The sequence below is a fragment of the Python bivittatus genome, unplaced genomic scaffold (genome assembly GCF_059951505.1).
Source record: "Python bivittatus isolate LINGU-HERP-01145 unplaced genomic scaffold, Pbiv_v1 ctg000440_np1212, whole genome shotgun sequence".
Taxonomy (NCBI): Eukaryota; Metazoa; Chordata; class Lepidosauria; order Squamata; family Pythonidae; genus Python; species Python bivittatus.
Genome location: NW_028277063.1, coordinates 4,404,658 through 4,424,773, shown reverse-complemented (window position 1 = coordinate 4,424,773; position 20,116 = coordinate 4,404,658). Strand labels below are relative to the sequence as shown.

At 42.9% G+C, this 20,116-nt stretch overlaps 1 long non-coding RNA gene across 1 annotated transcript; it reads right to left on the bottom strand.

Moving 5' to 3' along the window:
• Nucleotides 1–3,003: 3,003 nt before the first annotated feature.
• LOC148215707 (uncharacterized) lies at nt 3,004–19,722 on the bottom strand. Its single transcript, XR_015796483.1, has 6 exons — nt 19,578–19,722; nt 10,083–10,153; nt 7,070–7,178; nt 5,765–5,795; nt 4,493–4,541; nt 3,004–4,133 (listed from the first exon to the last, which is right to left on the bottom strand). It is a non-coding gene; the product is annotated as an uncharacterized LOC148215707 (long non-coding RNA).
• Nucleotides 19,723–20,116: the final 394 nt, after the last annotated feature.

The following is a 20,116-nucleotide window of genomic DNA, read 5'->3' as shown; positions in this document are numbered from 1 at the left end:
TTCTTTGATTTCACTTTCTTCCCTTCTGGTACCTTACCCAGACCTGTAATTTTCACTAAGCCCTATCAGCCAGTTGCCCTTGGGGGACAAGTCATATTCTCCTGTGTAGCTCAAGATGGGCCCATGAGCTTCTTTCTCCATAAGACTGGAAAACCAGTGTTAGAGTGGAGCATGTCACCTGGCTTTAATGAGGGTGAATTTTTCATCCAGAAAATCACTGGGGAACACAAAGGAAATTACAGCTTAGCTGCACTCATGAAGGAAGCTGGGTTTTGTTTTCAGAACAAAGCAACATCCTGGAATTTTGGGTATCACCTGGAGTATTTCTCATGGTCTTCTTCAAAGTTCTCATGGTCTTCTTCTAGAACCCAGGTGTAGGTTCATTTTAAAAATCTAGGAACATAGACAACTCAGGTACAGGGAAAGGCATAATGGGAGCATGGAATTGTCTTCATTTCTGCCACTTTCAGATGCTGTGAACAGGCAACAAATCCTCTTAGCCTTGTGGTGGGATTTTTCCAGCTGCAGTAAAAATGCAGACTGACTGCAGAAAACACTTCAAGCTATTGCAGGCCTTCAGGCAGCAAACGTTCCCTCACTGCCTACTCCATGCAAAAAGGAATTAAAATTGCTCCCCATCCTTATCTCCAGGATATGTTGTGTGAATTTACATATATGGGTGTGGGCTGTGTGTATCAGCAGTTGCAATGAAAGAGTAGTAGTGAAGTCAGCAAGCCACTGTTCTTGGGTTACATCCAAGCCTCTTGCTAGCTGGGATGATAAAAGGATAGGATGCCTGTAGTTTTGCAACCAAGCACTTTCCCCATTAGCTATAACCATAGTTGCATGTTACTACTATGGCTGGAGTGAAAAGAAAAGGAGAAGTTCTAAATCATGCCTATAGACAGGCAGCAGGAAAAGCTGAAGGCCATTATGGTGACAGGGAGGATGGTCCTGGAGGATTAAAAATCCCTTCATTCCCATTCTATACTAAATGAAAGAAAAGACATCGCTAGACTCCTCATTCATGAGGTAGTCAGTCAAAAACCTCAGAGCAGCCTGGTGCCCTCTGCTAAAGAGAACAGAAGACTCTCCACACTGCTTCATGGCTACTATCTGCCTGGTCTTATGCATGTGAAGGAACAGGACGTGCCAACAGACCAAACACCTCGGATCAATCTAAGCTGCATTTTAAACTGGAACCAGCAGGGCAATGTATATTTCTTTGCTCATACATAAAAAATCCAGGTGTTAAGGGAGGCCTGTAGCCAACCAGTGAGACTCACCTTCCCTGCATGGATGGGAAGGGCAAGTAGCAAAGGAACAAATGGTCAGGTCTTGCAGCAGCACCAACCTACTGCAATCCAGAGTGGAATTTTTGAAGTTGGCTTAACAAACGGCTGGGAGCAGTACGGGAGGCAAACGGCTTAGGCTGCAGGCCGGAATGACACAAAGATAGCATGTTCACACGCACATCCCAAGTGCTGAAATACATACTATATCCACGAACATTTCTTCAAAATTTTTCTTTTGAAAAAAGGCTGAGGAAAATTATCTCAGATTAAATCGAATGAGAATAGTTAGGGGGGGGAAAGCAGGAGAATTTTTCTGCCCAGCACAAAGGATAGTACAGTGATACCTCGAGTTACGAATTTAATCCGTTCCGTGACTCTGGCTGCAACTCGAATTGGTCGCAACACGAGGCAAATTTTCCCATAAGGTTCAATGTAATTACCGTTAATCCGTTCTGGCGTGGAGGACAGGAAGGCGGCTATTGCTTGGAGGGAGAGTCAGGGGCGGAAAAATGGCCGCGGACCACGTGTCAGGGGCGGAAAAATGGCTGCGGACCACGTGTCGGGGCGGAAAATGGCCGTGGACCACGTGTCAGGGGCGGAAAATGGCCGCGGACCACGTGTCACGGGAGGGAAAATGGCCGCGGATCCGGTTCATAACTCGAGGTGGTTCGCAACACGAGGTAAATTTTTGGGGCTGGAGCTGGTCGTAACACGAAAAATTCGTAAGCAGAGGCATTCGTAACTCGAGGTACCACTGTACTATGAGTTTCCAGAAATTTGATTCCAACCAGTTTGGCTAGCTTCATTAAATATATTTGATTAAAATTCTGCCTTTCAAATTATTCTGTCTCAAAAAGTTGTTATGGAGAGATTGAAAAGCTCCCTCTATTCAGAACGGAGGATCGGGTGGATTTTTTCAGAGGGTTTTTGTTTTTTGTTTTACTCAATCCATACTTTGATCAAGAATGATCATGTCCTTCCCTTCCCACTTGATTGTTTTGTCTTCTTCCCTCTCTCCCTTTCTTCCTTCTTCCCTGAACTAAACCCTCCCAATATTTGCATATGAAAAAAATTGCAACATGTAGGAAAAAGTAGGGGATGAAAATGTCTGAGACTAGAGAAATATTTGAAATAATGCTGAGCAACCCTCCAAGAAATGCTGGTTGTCAGATCTGATAAATCCATCCACTCTCTTACAAAACATCCTGAATCCTTACAAAACATCTGATATACTGTATATCACATATATGCTATATGTAATCATTCACAAGAAACTGGGCCATCAGTCACCAGAACATAAATCACTGACACGGTGGAAAAATTATGCAAGTCCTGCAGTAACAGATTTTATCTTTTTTTTTTCCATTTCCCATTCAATCACACATGATTCATTGCTCAGCTATAATTTTAGGGTTAAATATATTTATATATTTGAGTTATTTAAAGGCACAGCTTTCTGAGTGAGAGCTCAGATTAGTTGGCTCATGTAAGATTTTTTAAGACTTGTCATCTGTATAGAAATTAGATTTGTCATCCACATGGGCTCTGATTTATTTTTAATGAGCTGTTGAAGTGACTTTCTGCTTATAAATCTTTATGTGGCATATATATCCTTGATACGTTTAAAACTCCAGATCTGCTAATTAGTATAAGCCTGGTCTAATTTTTTTTTTTACTTTATTGAAAACATATTTATTTCTTTTGGGACACAATTTTCAGAAGCACATACCTTTCAGACTCATTCTATGCAAACAACATTTTGAGCAGATTTTGGACTAGAGAAAGCATGGTGCTAGTGAACTCCATCCGGTGCTGATCTTTGTCTCAAATTTTTGTGTTAATGTTTCAAGAATTCCTTGTGAAAGATGGTGGTGCTCAAATTTGCAATTGCCATTCTAAAGCTTTCCAAATCCTTAATTCTGATCTTGGAGGGCACACACCTAAATTCACCCTCTGAAATCCCATGTCTTTTCCATGAAGGCTGTTATCCCAAATAATATTCTACTCAATCAAGCTTAGAGTCAGATCTAGTAATTTCCATGTATATGTCAGCTGGGATCCAGCTTCCTCTTCTTTTGAGCCAACGATCTAATCTGTTAGACTAGTGTTTCTCAACCTTGGCAGAATAAAAATATAAAAGAGGAAAAATAAAAAATAAGAGACAAAAATTTTAAAAGAAAGAATATATTTCTTTCTTTTCTAATAAAGAAAAAAGAAAAGAGATATATAAAGAAATGACTTCCCCCTTCATCACAAGTACAATTTGAATAACTTATCACCTTCCCTGATATTACAACAAAAGCTTTCTTCCCATACCTCATCTCTTATCTATAAACAAATTCTAAAAGCGTCGTCATTCAGTCCTAATCAGCAAAAGTCCATTAAGAGTTACCAGAGATAACATATATGTTTTACTGTTTTAACTGTAATCTAACAAATTAACTTTATATTTCTTTACTTTTAACACAATAACTTATCATCTTCTCTTAAAATACAACAAATGATATCTTCTTTCCATATCTCATCTCTTGTCTGTAAACAAATATTTAAAGCCTTGTTATTTGGTCCTGGTTGGCAAAACTCCATTAAGAGTTACCAGAAACAACAACATATATATTTTAACCTTCATCAAATAAACCTACTTTATATTCCTTCCCTTTGCTTTTAACAATCTTGATCTTTAATTCCTTTAAATAATGTCCCAGAACTTGATTCCTTTTCATTTTCTCTTTGTCTCTTCGCAGAAACTCCTTTAAAACTTTAACACATCTTTACAAGAATCCTTGTAAAACTTTAATACGTCATTACAAGAACCCTTCCTGTGAGTTGTTTAGAATTCTATAAAAGAGAGAGAGAGAGGGAGAGAGAGAGAGATTAAGAAACCTTCCCATGGGAAAATGCTGTTGATTAGAAAAAGACACAGTAAAATGGGACTTTGAAGGTTAGACACTTGAAGGAACCAGAAACAACCAAAGATTATAATTAAAGTAGAAGAGACTTTGTAGTGTACCTCACATTAATAAGTAGGAGAGTTCTAGCTGAATTTCCACTTTGGAGGGAAAAATGCCTTGCAGTGATCATAATTAGTAATTCTATGGGGACCCCAATTGATCCCATCCACAAAGATGTTATTCCTTTACCTGAGCACCACCACCGCTACACATATATCTACCCCCATGCATCACACAGGTACTTACTACCAGGTTTCACCACCCAGTGAGATCCAATACTTTGAAGGAGCTTTGCCTAAAATGGAATGAATGTGGAATATGAATGGCAAAGGAATTATGTACCCTCATAATTAATTATGATATTAATGATAATCAATATCATTAGTCTCTATTAACCACTCAGTTCATTCAAGGTCAGGCAACATTGTCCTACCCATGCTCTCTCTTACACACACACACACACACACACACACACACAATGAGTCAGCCAACTCAAAAGAATGCAAAGATCTGGCTCCCTCCACAATTATTATCTCAGGTTCTCACAAAATGGCTGTGATGGAGATATTCCTGTTCACAGAATGGTTATCATGGTTGGTCTCATCCATCCCAAAAGACACCCTTAACAGAAGACAGATGGGAGCACTTGCTCTCCACATCCCTTTTAGTCCCACCCCCCCAGGATATTTAGTAATACACCAGATTACTTTTGTTCTTTTTTTGGGGAGATGAACGTGCTTCCATCCAAAGTTCTGTGCTTTGTAGGCCTTAGAGACATGATTGGAAATCAAGAGGAACTGCTAGAGGGACACACCAGCTTCCTTTCCCCCCCAAATAAACCTAATGTTTGCAGGTATAATAGTACTGATGAGCACCATATGACCTACTTTGGGAAGACGCAAATACTTCCCCAGTCTGGCCAACCTCATAAGGGTGGAAGCTGGTAAGGCAGGAACCAGCCTGTCTCAGCCTACATAGAACTATTGAGTCATCATTGAGAACATTCCTCCCATTCTCAAGGCCAGGAAAAAACAGCCAAATTTCCACTGACCCCAAAAGGTAAGAGGAAAAGGCCTAGAATTTAATCCCTGGAGTTGGCATTTATATAGACTTGATTTCTTTATTCTGAAGTAAGGAGATTTGTGTGTATGTGAGAGAGGGAGAGAGAGAGAGAAAGAAACATCTGTCTTGTCTGCAAAAAAGCTATTTGTTCAGCTGGGTTCTGTCTGTGAGTCTCTGTGAGAGGCTGGCTGGGGAACTCTGGGAGTTGAAGTCCACGCATCTTAAAGTTGACAAGGTTGAGACACACTGCTCTAGAGAAAGCTTGTCATCCATTCTCCTCCAATAAACCCTAGAAAGAAAGCTAGGCTTCCAAGCACAGCCTCTGTTTATCCTATCTTTGTAAAATCCAATGTAAACCTTTCCCCTATAAAACCTTGGAATAATATTATATTTCATCCTAATGAAATACCATAGTTCCTCCAAATGCAATGTCAGGTAAAACTGAACATCCTTTACCTCTTTGGAGCTGTTTTTTTTCTTTTTTTCCCTGCAAAGAAACAAAATGAGAATCTACTGGAAAATTTCTTAGATCCATATTTTTTCAAGAGAGAAGCAGAAGCAACCCATCTTAGAATATACTTTCCAAATCTATTGATTTGCCCATCCATCCATTTTCCCTCTGTGTATAGTTGGGAGAACCGTTTTGAAAATTGCTTTAGACTTCTGTTTTGCAAATTTTGGGAAAATACAACAGAGGGGATTTTTTCTGTCATGGAAAGTCCTCTTCCCTTTTCCCTGCCTTCTCAAAATGGAAAGAGGGAAGAATGACAGAGGAAATAGAAAGGCAGATGCTCTTTATAAACAGTTTGCTTTTCTCTGCTGGAACCACAGTTTGGGAAGGATATAAAATTAAGGCTTAAACCTAATATTTAACTTACTTTCGGAGTTGGAACAAAGAATATTACACAGAACTGCCCTCCTTAGAATAGCCTCCCAGCCACTGCTATTTCATACTCAAAATGGGAAGGGCAATTGTGTTTCCAGAATTTCAGGCTGCTGTTGGGGGAGGGGTCTTATTAATATCCCACCATGATAAAGAGCAAAGCTTGTGATGCTTCCACAGACTTTCTCTCCTTCAGAATTCAAAGCATGAAAACATGGTGATGAGTGCATTACAGGCTGAGCACCAAAATGAAACAATATTTCTCAGAGCACACTAGGGGGAAAGAAAACTTGGCGTTCAGGGATCGTTTTTAAAAATGCTAATGTTAATCTATCTTCCTTACAGAAGAAGGCCATAGGAAAAAAAGTTAGGAAAGAATAAGGTTAAAGAGAAGGCACATATATTTCAGAGTTGGAGCTAACCTATTATTTATCTTATTTTATTTAATTTACTTATTACCTGGACCTGTTTCAGTTTGGTTTCAGACCAGGATACTGTACAGGGAGAGCGTTATCTTTATACTGTTGTATATGGTATCTCCAAATACCTTGATTTATTTAATGTATTTCTTTAATAAATAAAAGAAACAAAAAGGAAGACAAACATATTTCAGAGTCAAGAGCTAAGCTGTTACAACTTGAATTGAAATTCAAAGTGAAATTGGACTCAGCTCATAAAGGCGTAGAGATTTATGGATGGAGAAAACCTTGACCCAACATTCCCCAAATTCTTATTCATAGTGAAGCATACATTCACTCCTGGTACGTTTTATTTGGCTGTTGGCCTCTATCTGTTAGGGATCATGTGAAGCTTTATTGTCCATCCATCAAAATGGTGACAAATAGCCTTTTGAAACCCCCTCATCAGGTCATACTTACCATTTTTTTCTTCTTTTATACCAAAAAATGAAAAATAACAGGAAGAGAAAGAGCGGAACCGCACATATTCCTAGGTCTATAAGAAGAGTTTGGTTACCTTGACAATCACCTAAAAAAAGGGAGGGAAGGAGGAGAAAAACAATCTGAGAATTGCTGTAGAATCTACCTCTGCAATCTTATTTTGGAGACAAATATTATCCAGGAATTTCATCATCACTAATTTGCAACGATTCATGGTTTATTGCAGCTTTGTTGAATTACTGTCTTTATTCAAAACCTATCCCTTGCAAAAACATTTAAACAAACAAAAACAGATTGGGTGCATCCCCTGAACTTTTGTGGTGAAATTCTCTTGCCTGAGGGTTATATGGGACAAGCATACTATATATGTTGTGTTACATAGTTATGAATTAACTGACTGACCTTGCATACTATCTTTATACACCATGTGTCTCACCTATAGTACTTCATTGCAGCAGAAGTGGTCTTAAAAAGGCACATCCTGCAAGACTAAAAGAGAAATACAGGTAGACCTTGGTTAACAACTTCCCTGTTTAGTGACTGTTCGACATTACGATGGCGCTGAAAAAGTAACTTTACAACCAGTCCTCGCACTTACAACCTTAGCATCCCTGCAGTCACATATTTCCATTTGCGTGCTTCACAACTGGCTTCCGTCAAGCAGAATCAATGGAAGAACCAGCAGTAAAATTGCAAGTCGTGGTCACATGATGTCTTGCTTAATGACCTGCAGTGACTTATTTAACGACCGAATGGAAAGTGATGTTGGAAGTCCATCATGGTCACATGATGTTTTGTTTAACAACAACATCGCTTAGCGACAGAGTTGCTGATCCCAATTGTAGTCACTAAGCAAGGACTACCTGTACTCCTCCTAAGATGGCACTTGTCATCTTCATGTTTACAAGTGTTGAAAGTTTTAAAAGCCCATACGTCTTAAATGTCTAAGGTTGAGAAACACTGGCTTAACTCAATTAACCTTGAGCTGGCAGAACAATATACTGGAATTACATTTACTGTACTCATTGCCTATCCCTATGCTATCTGTAGTGCCTCTGTTCCCAGTCACTGCTAGTCAGTTGTTGACTTTAGTCCAAAGCAATACCTGATTAAATGATGATATGCACTTGGACAGTGTTTGAATAAGGGGCACAGGTTTTAACACAGGTGAGACAACTTAAGCCTATCTCACTCATCGGCTTGGTATACAGTAAAATGAAAGCAGTACCATGGGAACACAGTAAAAAAAGATATGGCTAGGGTGTGGCAGTATCATGGTTAGGGGCAAGTGAGGAAAAGTCATGTGATATATAAAACACTAAACATCTAAATCACAGGTTGATAACTATAATGCATTTCATGAGATCTTCCTTACATGTGAAATATACTGTACATCTTAACGGCTGCAAATAAAAACTGAATTCCAGGTTCCAGGTTTGTCTATATGCCTGCATAAACTGGTGCAACACAAAAGAGGGATGAAGAAACTCTTGCTGATTGGTGTAATGGTTAGTGGTATAGAGATTTCTGGGCTAAGGAAACCTTGACCCAATGTTCCCTAAGTTCTTATTCATTGTGGAGAGAAGCATACGTTCACTCCTGGTACATTTTATTTGGCCACTAGATGCTATTAGGGAGATAACAAAAGATCGTGAGATGTTTTATTGTCCTTCCACCAAACTGGTGATCAAGAGTCTTCTGATAGGTTGCATTGCCTGAGGATTGTTCACACTTAAAGGAGTTATTTAAAGGTGGCATTATCTCATCTACCATCTCAAGTGATACCATCACTAAAGTGAACGTGCAGAACACTTAACTGGTTTACTGTACATGTCTTGAAATTACACCAATATCTTCCTTGAGTAGAACCTTCAGGTTAGCTCTGCCATTTATATTTAGGTCTTTCTCAGATTTGTTACTAACATCCTAAATAGAGTAAGCAGTGAGACCTTGCAATCATTACTGGTCATGCCCTCCCAGAAATGACAATGTAAGCAGTGACGAATCATCCTAACTTCCTTATTCCGTGAGGGATCATGGATCTTTTCCCACTGCCAAATTAAAGCACTATTCACCAGTCCTTAAGCCATAGAAAAGTATACCAGCATAACACTTGTTGCCCCTACTGCCAATCCCTATTTTTCCTCTGTAATCATTGCCTGTGTTGCTGCTAAATAGTGATGTTTTCATGTATGGTGTGCAGAGTTTATGTGTGTATAAACTCTAGCATAAGTGCTAGTTTATGACTAGCATTTATGATCCAATTTTGTTTGCCTCCTCTCCCACCAAGATCCCCAGCCAGCAGGAAAACATTCACCAGTCTCTCTACTTAAAGTGGGACACTGCTGGGGCTCAAATGGACCCCCAGTTTTCATGTGCATAAAAACTGAACACAAATGTTCCTTGCTTACTGTCTCCCTAAAACAGTATGGTTCTGTGTCTGGATGATGACAATTGAAGTCTTCACCCCAACAGTTTCTCATCTGTAATGTATAATGAAACAGCTCAGAAACCATCTGCTCTTCTGTCTGATCTGTGTGTATACTAGAATTGAGTCAACCTCCCTGGGAGCTAGGACTGGCATTGAATTCCTAGTTACAATGGACATTTGGCGAGCCATGTTGGCCACTGAGATGACTGCATTGCAAAGGGGGGATGGGGAGAGACAGGACTTTGGGGAAAAGCAGCCACACTGGGAGGTTGGAGAGAATTGGCAGGCGGGGAAAGATTGGATGGGGTGGGAGACAGTAGCACTGGGAAGTTGGAGGAGGTTAAAATATTGGGAGAGACCAGGGAAGGGCTGAGGAAGTGGTTCTAGGAGGCTGGAAAGAACTGGGTAGGATCGGCTGGGGTGGGGTGGCATGCTGGAAAAGTTGGAGATGGAGAGAGGGGAAGGGTGAAAGAGGGTGCAGTAGTGGGTGGATAAAGAGGAACAGAGAGTGGGAGTGCTCCACCAGGCTATGCGTGCACTCTGGACCGTTTGGTGATCCACCTTGGGAGGAGCAGCATTCCTGGTTCCTTCTCAATCCATGGCTTAGGTCTTCTACACTGGATGAATAATCACTGTTCCAGAAAAGCAAATTAAAAAATACAGAATTTCAGAACTAGGCAAAAGAAAAAATAGCAACAAAGAAATCATCCCATACTTTTTTTCTAACTCAGTTCTTATCCCTTACATGAAACAATTCCCCTTAAGTTTATAACCACTTAAAATTGTCCTACTAAAACAAATAAATTAGACTTCTATTGTATTTATGCCTTTAGGTATTTATAGTCTATTTCTATTTCTAGAAATAGACTATGAATTTCTAGATTTTTTTTTCCCCTAAAATGTTCCTATTTCCAGAAAAAAATGTTCTTTCATGAAGTGGCTTATAATACAACCAACGAAATAGAATAAATTTCAACCAAGTATTGTAAATATTATCATCAGATCAAATGTGTAATAATGTTAAATATAAGATGACAACATTATATATATCCCAATCCATTCCAGCAAAGATCAAATATGGAGTGCTAACAAATTTTAAAACTTTCAGAAAAATTTTGCATAGAATTGCGTATGATGGCAATTCTAGAATTCTTATAAGCATAGAATTCTTTTAGTATTCAGAGACATGTTGCACAAAATAATACCTAAAAAAACTAACAACTTCCTTCCAATAAAGCAATTCTGAACGAGGCGATTTGCAGATGTTTGCAGTGGTTCATCATTAGAGAAGAGGGCTGCTTAATTCTTTCTTTACTGTTTCACCTAATTAAAAAAATAATTATGTAAGATAAAATTTAAATGCCCTGGATTGGGAGTTGGGAATATGGCAGCCCCAAAGAACATCCAGTCATTACTTTAATTTTTTGCAATCTTCTGTACAGATGTTACATCCCAAAAGAAAGGCTGATTACTTGATTTGCATGCTCCTTTGCATAGGGTAAAATGCATATTTTACAAGCCTTAATGATATAGAAAAGTAGTAGCTAGACTGACTTGCCTTTAAGGATGCAAAATAATTCTCCACGATTTCTTCTGGGAGCAGACTTGGAGGGTTTGTCTTACTGGAATCCATGGTGGAACAAGCCCTAGCTGCAAGTGAAGTCCAGCGAATGTTTTTCCTTTCCACAACCCTTGGAAGGTTGGGTAACTGCATTTACTTTAAAAATATATACTAAGGGTTTAACTTTTAAAAATCACAGCAAATGTGCATCTTCCCAGGGTGCGGTTTTGCTGTCCGCATCAGGGTGGGCCACTCATGGGGTCTCGACAGGCGAGAGTGAAGACAAACACGCAGGTTTTCCTCGAGGTGAGTGAGCCCAGAGCGTGTTCTGAACTACTCTTTTATTGGGTATTACAAGTCAGGAAGCAGGTTGTGGGGGCAGGTTGTGGGGGCATATAGCCTTTTATAGTCATGCAACAGCTTTAAGCAACACTATTGGTTTATTCTATGTTTCCTGTATAGCCTGTCATGGTTATACGTTTCCCTACTTGCTTACGTAGCATCAGGTATTTCTCAAGCAGTGATCGCCTTATCGTGCTTTTAGGTGCTTTTATTATCTGGTACCTTCCCTCATCCTAGGTTTCTGGTTCGTGTGCCGGCCACTGGCCTGGCCACACTGCAGAAGCCTGAATCAAGTTTCTGATAAGCAAGCATTTTATTCCAACATCTCCTCCGTTTTTGTTTTAAAAGTAAAACTGGTGGATTCCAACTCTTCGTCAGAGTCTAATATGCGGAGGGATGCTTTTTCCATATTTTCTCCAGACCGTATTGGTTGGTAATGGTGGCGTTCCAGTACCATATTTTCCAAGGCACCTATTTTAGTTTCCACAAATTTTGTTAGGCGAGATAGAATGCAGGGGCCAAATGTACATGCAAGGAGTAGCAATATCAGTGGTCCTGCTATGGTACCTATCAGGGTGGTCAACCATGGGGAAAAGTTGAACCAGGATTGAGACCATCCTTGCTGACCCTCCCTCTCCTTTTTACGTTTATCCAGGCCCTCCCTGAGTTTGGTCATGGAGTCCTGCACTATGCCAGAGTGATCTGCATAGAAGCAACATTCTTCTCTTAAAGCCACACATAACCCCCTCTTTTAGAAAAAGTAAATCAAGGCCTCTTCTGTTCTGCAAGACCATTTCTGAGAGGGAGGTTAGGGATTTTTGTAAGTGAGAGATCGAAGTTTCTATTCTCTCTAAGTCTTCATCGATGGCTGCCCTAAGGTGGTGGTATTGGACATACTGATTTGCAAAGGATGCTATCCCAGTTCCTGCTCCTGTTAGGCCAAGTCCTACCAAGAGAGCTACTGTGAGGGTGGAAATGGGTTCACGCTTGTGTCTTGTGAGTTCTGACCCTGAGTGAATGTTGTAAACTTCTTCTTCTGTGTGGTAGTATATGCGTGGCATGACCTGGACAAGGATGCAAAAACCTTTGGTGCTTATTACATGACCATGGGCACAGGCCGTGAGGCCTGTAGAGCAAGCCCACCATCCATCTGTGGGTGGTATGTAAAAGAGTGTTGTATCAACCTCACTATGTGTTGTGTTGCAGTATTGTTTATACTGTGTGGGAACCTGTCCAAGGCAGGTTCCCTTGCCTGAGATTGACTGCAATGTTTGTGAGCCATGTTTCCATCTGCATGCCTTGTCATTCGAGGAAGTGTTGTATGGAGAAACAAGCCCTACAGCCTCATAATATGGGGGTCGAACATTGTAGCAAAACCAGCAGGCTGTAGTAAGGTTGGGATTGGTGTCATTGACCATGTGATAGGTGGCTGTGACGATGTCCCAAAGAGGGTTCCCAGGGCGGCTCTGTGAAGGGGAAAAAGAATAACCGATGGAAGTAGGCGAACTTTTCCCGGGAGTGGGGGTGGGTTGTGGGGGTGGCTCCCTGCAGTTGGCTGGTATTGTCTTGGGGCCCACCGGTACTGGGGGTTCTATGGGGGTTTGTGTTAGGCGTATAGTAAAAATATTCCCTGGCTCCCCGGTTTTATCATGAACTCGGCCTCCCCAAGTGACCCCTGACTGCCACCCCGTGTGTCGTTTTCCCTCAGCAGTGAAAGAGATTTTAACCGGATTACAATTAACATATGTTCCAAATTGGTTTTGCTCACATCGTACGTTCTCACCAGTCCGTCTGAGCGTAATAAGATCACCTCTGAAAGGGGGGTTCCATGTTATTTCTCCCGTGGAGACGCAGCTCCAGTCCGCACAAAAGTAATCGTTTTCCCCACCACACTTCTTCCGGTATGTTGTTGCCCTGACATGGCCGGGGCAGACATAAAGGGGCCATCTCTTGATCCATCTGTGGCTAACCATACCCGGTCTGTTGGGAGAAGTGGTGGTGTCCATCATCACACCAAAGTCAAAGTACAGGTCAGGGAACCAGGACCCCGGCACCGCCATAGATGAAGTGGAGTTCAGGATGTCTGCGTGTGCATCCAATACCGCCCACGTTAGGTTCTGGGGTTGATGGGGATTGTGCTGCGCATAGTTAGGTGCGCAGAGGGCAACGCTCAGTAGCTGAAGGGCAACCGGGAACCACAGTATTCTTCCCAATTGAGGCAGATGTGACATTTTGACTGAGGCCCTTCCCTTGGTCTACCTTCTGTTGTCCCTGCTGTCCTCTTCCTCGGCCGTACGTTGAGGGTCAGCTTCCGGAGTGACACCAGTAAGGCCTCTTATGTGGGGAGGAGGAGGGGCGTCTTGGGCGTCCGGCGAAAGCGGGAGATGACAAGGACGGACGCAGCGACCAGGGACCCACAGAACCTTATCGGGAAGCTGAATGGCCGCGTAACCTCGACCCCAGGTGATGAGTTGTGCAGGCCCTCTCCAGGCGGGGTCTGGCAGGCAACGATAGTAGACAAGTGGTCGTTGGTGGTCAGCGGCAGGTTGTGAGGCAAAGTGACGACAAGCAGCAGAAGTGGCAGGTAGTCCGGTCAAGTTGAGAAAGTTAAGAGTATAGAGGCAAAGGTTGAGAATGTCTTGCACCGCTGGGAGGCTAGGGGCCCTTTCCCCTTTGTTTCTATATATCTGTCAAGAGCATGTTTTAAGGTCTGATTTGCTCTTTCAATTATGGCTTGACCTTTGCTGTTGTATGGTATGCCGAATTTGTGTGTGATTCCCCATTTCTGGCAAAAGGCGGCAAAAGCACTGCCTGTATAGCCAGGCCCATTGTCTGTTTTAAGTTCTTTTGGGCGTCCCAGTGTTGCAAAGGTTCGAATACAATGATTAATAATGTGTTTAGAGGCTTCGCCCCTTTGAGGGGTGGCCATGATGAACCCCGAATAAGTGTCAATGGAAACGTGTAAGTACTTCCATGGGGAAAAAGAAGCATATTGGGTAACATCCATTTGCCAAATTTGGTTGCACTCTGTCCCCCTGGGGTTAACTCCCATGGGCACAGAGTGCGCTTGTTTGCTACAGGTGGGGCATTGCTGTAAAATTGCAGTGGCCTCTGTAGCAGAAATTTTGAACTGCTTAATGAGCGCCTTTTTATTCTGGTGAAAATAGGAATGACTTTCCCACGGAGTGGGAGAGGAAAAGGCAAAAATGAGTGGGGAGGAGGATGCAGCCGCAGCCGCAGCGTCGGCCACGCTATTTCCTTCCTGGAGGATACCAGGGAACGGTTGGTGGCTACGAATGTGTGCAACATGGAAAGAATGAGTCCTTTTAGAAATGAGGTGTTGTAAGGACAGAAACAAAGATAGAAGAGTTGGCTCGATAGAGGGGGATAAGTAGGCTTGATAAATGGAGGAAATAATTTGGGAAACATAAAGACTGTCAAGAATAAGGTTAAAAGATTGATGAGGAAAGGCCTCAAAAGCAAGGATGGAAGCATAAAGCTCTGCCTGTTGGGCGGAGGATTGTGGAGGGGTGGTTTTTGTGTGCCATTGGCCGTCAATCTGCCAAGCGCAGGCGCCAAATTTTTTGCTGCCGTCGGCGAAGACAGTGACTGCATCATGAATGGGGAAAGGAGACATAGGAGTTTGCCAAATAAAGGGAGTGGTTCTGAGAAGTTGTACCCGAGGGTCTGGTGGTGGATGGCAAGAGACAGTGCCAGGCCAGTCAGCGAGGGCAAACTGAAGGTGGTCGCTGACCGCTAGCAGTGACTCCCATGTGGAGAGAGAGCAAGGAACATAAATGACAGAGGGTTCAACACCAGCTAGGGCCTTAGACCGCAGCCGACCTTTGGTAATAAGGGAAGCAAATTGAGCGGGTTTAGTAATAAGCGTTGCACGAGGCGTGTGAGACAGGTGGATCCATTCAAGGATTAGCAATGAAGGTGTCACCTGAACCACCGCACCTGTTGGCAGTGTCAGCGTGTTCAGTAGGAGCAAAGAGAAAGGCAAGTTGTCTTTCATGCGATCCACCCATTTGGTACGTAGGGCCTGATTAATTAATTTTACAGCGTCCAATTGTTCCTTTTGCAAAGGGATGACATCTGCAGGTTGCTTTCCTTTAGTTAGTGCCGTGAATAAGGGAGAAAGTTGAATGGTGGAAAGACCTATGTAGGGGCGGATCCAGTTGATGGATCCCAAATATTGCTGTAATTGCAGCAAGGTAGGCGCAGGTGGCAATTGAATGTTCGGCAAACAGGGGTTAGCGTGTGATTCAAGCACCTTGTGTCCCAAATAATGAAAAGGTGATGAAAGTTGTACTTTGTCTGGTGCAATATGTAATCCTCCTTGTTGCAATATGTGTTGTAGGTGAGGCAATGTTTTTAAGACAGTACCTTTGGGTCCTGGTGCAGCAACCAGAATGTCATCCATGTAATGATAAACTAAAAATGACGAGTATTTATCCCTATAGGGTTGTAAAACCTGCGATACAAAGTATTGACACATGGTGGGGCTGTTCAGCATTCCCTGTGGCAAAACTTTCCATTGATAGCGAGAAGTTGGTTGAGAATTATTGAGCGCAGGTACAGTAAAGGCAAAGATATGTTTATCTTTAGGATGCAAGGGTATAGAGAAAAAGCAATCTTTAAGATCAATGATCATCATATCGTAATTTTGAGGAATCAAATTTGGATTTGGGAGGCCGCATTGCAGCGCCCCCATTGGTTTGATAATTGCATTCACCGCCCTAAGGTCATGAAGAAATCTCCATTTACCGGATTTCTTTTTAATTACAAAGACTGGAGTGTTATAAGGGCTTAAAGAGGGCTCAAGGTGCCCATTGTCCAATTGTTCATTGACCAATTGTTTTAATACAGTGAGTTTTTCCACTGTGAGCGGCCATTGATCTATCCAGACTGGAGTTTGAGATTGCAATTCCAGCCGCAAAACAGCTGAAACAGCCATTATTGCAAAATAAGCTTGGTTTGGAATTGGGACATCAAATCTCGTCCCCACAAGTTAATATGTAAAGGTAAAACTACAGGCTTAATGAAAGCGGTAACAGGGCTTGTGGCTGACGTGACTGAGATCCAATTGCAGCTGATCTGAGCCATCTGGATCCCTCCTACCCCTCTGACGGATGGGGCAGGGTCAGTAGGCCAATCGGCAGGCCATTCAGCTGAGCAGATGACCGAGATGTCGGCACCGGTATCTAGAAGACCGGAAAAAGAACGTCCATTGAGTTTAAACTTGGCTACTGGCCTTTTGGAGTTGACGTTTTGCTCTATAGTCATACAGTCAGAAAAAGTCTCAAGGGGGATCATTGTCGCCACCACATCTCCCTGTTTGATGGTTACCGGAGAATTAACCATAATTGCCAAGGCGAAATCAGAAAAGGAGTCAGCACTGCGCAAAAAGGGGGCAGCTATGACTCCTTGAGCGGTAAGGTCCAAGTTAGGGAAAACAAGCACCGGCATTTCGGGGGCAATGTCAAAGGCAAGCGAGGCGATATAAAAAGATGATAAACATGAGCGGGTAAAGAATAGGTCACGGTCTCGTCCGCAGTCATCTCTACAGAGTGAGGGGACGGGTCCTCATTGGGTAATTCAGCCTTGGGGGTGGGGCTGGCTGCATGCCCCACAATCAGTTTCCCGAATTCTGCTGACTTTGATTAAAGGACCTGCATTGGTTGGCCCAATGAAATCCTTTTGCATTTTGGACAAACGGTCTTAGGTTTGACTGCCTGTTGGGAGAAACTGCGATGTGCGCCCTCCTGGTGCCCTGCACTGAGATTTGAAATGACCAGGTTTCCCGCAATTGAAGCAATTTCCGGCAGGGCGTGACACAGGAAGTGCGTCTTGTGGCGCGAGGGAGGAAGAAGAAGGCGGAAGCAAGGTTGTGGTAATGGCGGAGGCCAGCGCAGCCATTTTGTGGCTGGTGGTTCCGACAATACGACATGCTTGGAGAAAATCAGCCAGGGTGATGCCAGGTTTGTTAGCTATGGGCTGGAGCACCTTTTGACAGTCCGAATTAGCGTTTTCATAAGCCAATTTCATACACAGTTCACCTCTAGCATCTACGTTGTCAATTTGGCGTTCTAATGCAACTTGAAGGCGACTAATAAAGGAAGAATAGTCTTCTGTAGGCGATTGAATTATTTTAGAAAAGGTTTGCAAAGGTTTGCCCTGATTGTCATCAACCTTTCGTAAGGCTGCTAAGGCACAATTTTTAATAATAGGAAAAGCAGCTCTATCGGAGTTTTGCTGTTGTGCAATAGTGCTGATGGTGCCAGTCCCCAGGACATCGTCAGCAGTAACATTTTGAGGGAGTCCAGCATTTATGGCAACGGCAGCCTGTTTGCCGTACTCCGAATTCCAAATTACATATTGAGCAGGGGTTAAAATCATGCCAAAAAGCGACTGCCAATCTGCAAGCAGCATTTCCACAGCAGCAGTAGAAAGCGAAGTAAGCAAGCCCATAACATAACGCGACTGCAGGCCATAATCTCTAACAGCACTTTTAATCTCTTTGATTTGTTTGTAATCTATGTGCGTATGCACCGGCTGGCCGGGAGCGCCCGCAGCAGCTCCGGCGGGCACCACCCAGGTCACCGGAAACATTGCACACGCTTCAAGATCCTCAGCAGAGAGTTGACCTGACTGCTGAGCAGTCTGCATAGCTCTGATTATGTGACCCCCCCTTTGAGGTTTTATAGTAAGGGGGGGACTTGGAGCCATGGGAGCCGTGGGACCATTGGCTGGATCAAGGCACCCAGAACCTGCTGACATGGGAAGTAAAGTGGCCGGAGAATTTTTAACAGAATCATACGGGGGTGGTATGGGTTCTGCCGGCATTTGGTTTTCGAATTTATGGTGAATCATTAAGCATTCCATGACCACACGCCATGAGGTCAGAATTTGGACCGGGGCCCTAGGGGCCGCGTGGAAGTATTCCCCCAATTTTGTCCATGTGGATATTTTCAGTGACCCTTTTTCAGGGTATGATGGACATTGTTGCCAAATGTAAGACAAAAGGCCAATTAATTCTTTGTTTTTCAAACGGGGAGGGTTTTGCCTCCGTTTGAAGAAATTTTAGAGGAAGATTCGGTTAATTCCCTCAATTCCTTCAGATGCGCTGTCTGTTGTTGAGAGAATTTTCCGCCCATACTTACGAATATCCAGCCGTGTTTCAGACGGGACGAGTGCACAGCTCCCCTCGAGCGAATAAGTAAGGACGGTCCGAGACGCACCTCGTGAAATCACGCGATCACGTCGGGGTCACCACAATGCGGTTTTGCTGTCCGCATCAGGGTGGGCCACTCATGGGGTCTCGACAGGCGAGAGTGAAGACAAACACGCAGGTTTTCCTCGAGGTGAGTGAGCCCAGAGCGTGTTCTGAACTACTCTTTTATTGGGTATTACAAGTCAGGAAGCAGGTTGTGGGGGCAGGTTGTGGGGGCATATAGCCTTTTATAGTCATGCAACAGCTTTAAGCAACACTATTGGTTTATTCTATGTTTCCTGTATAGCCTGTCATGGTTATACGTTTCCCTACTTGCTTACGTAGCATCAGGTATTTCTCAAGCAGTGATCGCCTTATCGTGCTTTTAGGTGCTTTTATTATATGGTACCTTCCCTCATCCTAGGTTTCTGGTTCGTGTGCCGGCCACTGGCCTGGCCACACTGCAGAAGCCTGAATCAAGTTTCTGATAAGCAAGCATTTTATTCCAACACCAGGGAGATTTCTTCTTTCGCTCAGTACTTGCTGGAAGAATTATGTGACGATGCTTAAGGTCACAAGGTCATTCTGGGAAGTGCTGGACAAGGGAGGAAAAACATCTCAGTAGATGTAATCCACCTCACCTTTCAAAATAAATGTAACCCTTGGCTATCCCCATTGGGACTAAATACATCTCCTCAAGCAGAATGCCAGATACTGAAACTGCCTTGTAAACTGGGCAGTAGAATGAAACAGGTTTTATTTCAAGCCAACTCGCTGTGGGAACGGATCTTTCCTTAGCATCATGGGGGGGGGGGGGAAGGGTGCGTGTGTGTGTGTGTGTATCAATCAACCAAATGGCCACACAACAAAATTAGACTATGGCTCTCAGGGCACTGTCAACAGTCAGCACATCCTGAGTAAAGGAACCTTTACTTACAATACGAAAGAGGATTTTGTAAATCACTTCTCAGAGACTGATCCAAATGTGCAGACCAAGGAAGTGTTTCCAGGAGCATCTCAGCAACTCTTACTTTGTATTTTGTGTTTCGCCAGAAGAAAAGGGGAGCCTGAAAAAAGGAAGGCCGTTATTAAATCCGCTTCCTTTTTTCTATTTATGTGCTCCACTTCTATCTCCTCCCTGCTCCCAAGACCCGTAAACAAAGAAGACTTAAATTTGTCTAAGACAGGCTCTGGGACAAATTGGCACGGCCTCAGTTTTTATGTCCCCCAAAAGCAATTTGTTCTAAGATAAATTAGGTAGCATCTGAGCCATTCTCCTCGGCACTAAGAAATCACTTTTATAGATCTTGAATGAATAAGATAGGTGGGGTTTTCCAGCTCTGATGCCTCTCAGAAAGTTCATGGACCTAAATAGTTAATTAATACCATCTACTCAAGTATCAGTAATAAGCTTGGCTTTTGCAATCCCCACCGAAGTAAAAGAATGGAGAGTTTGGGCATTACGATGCAGTCTGT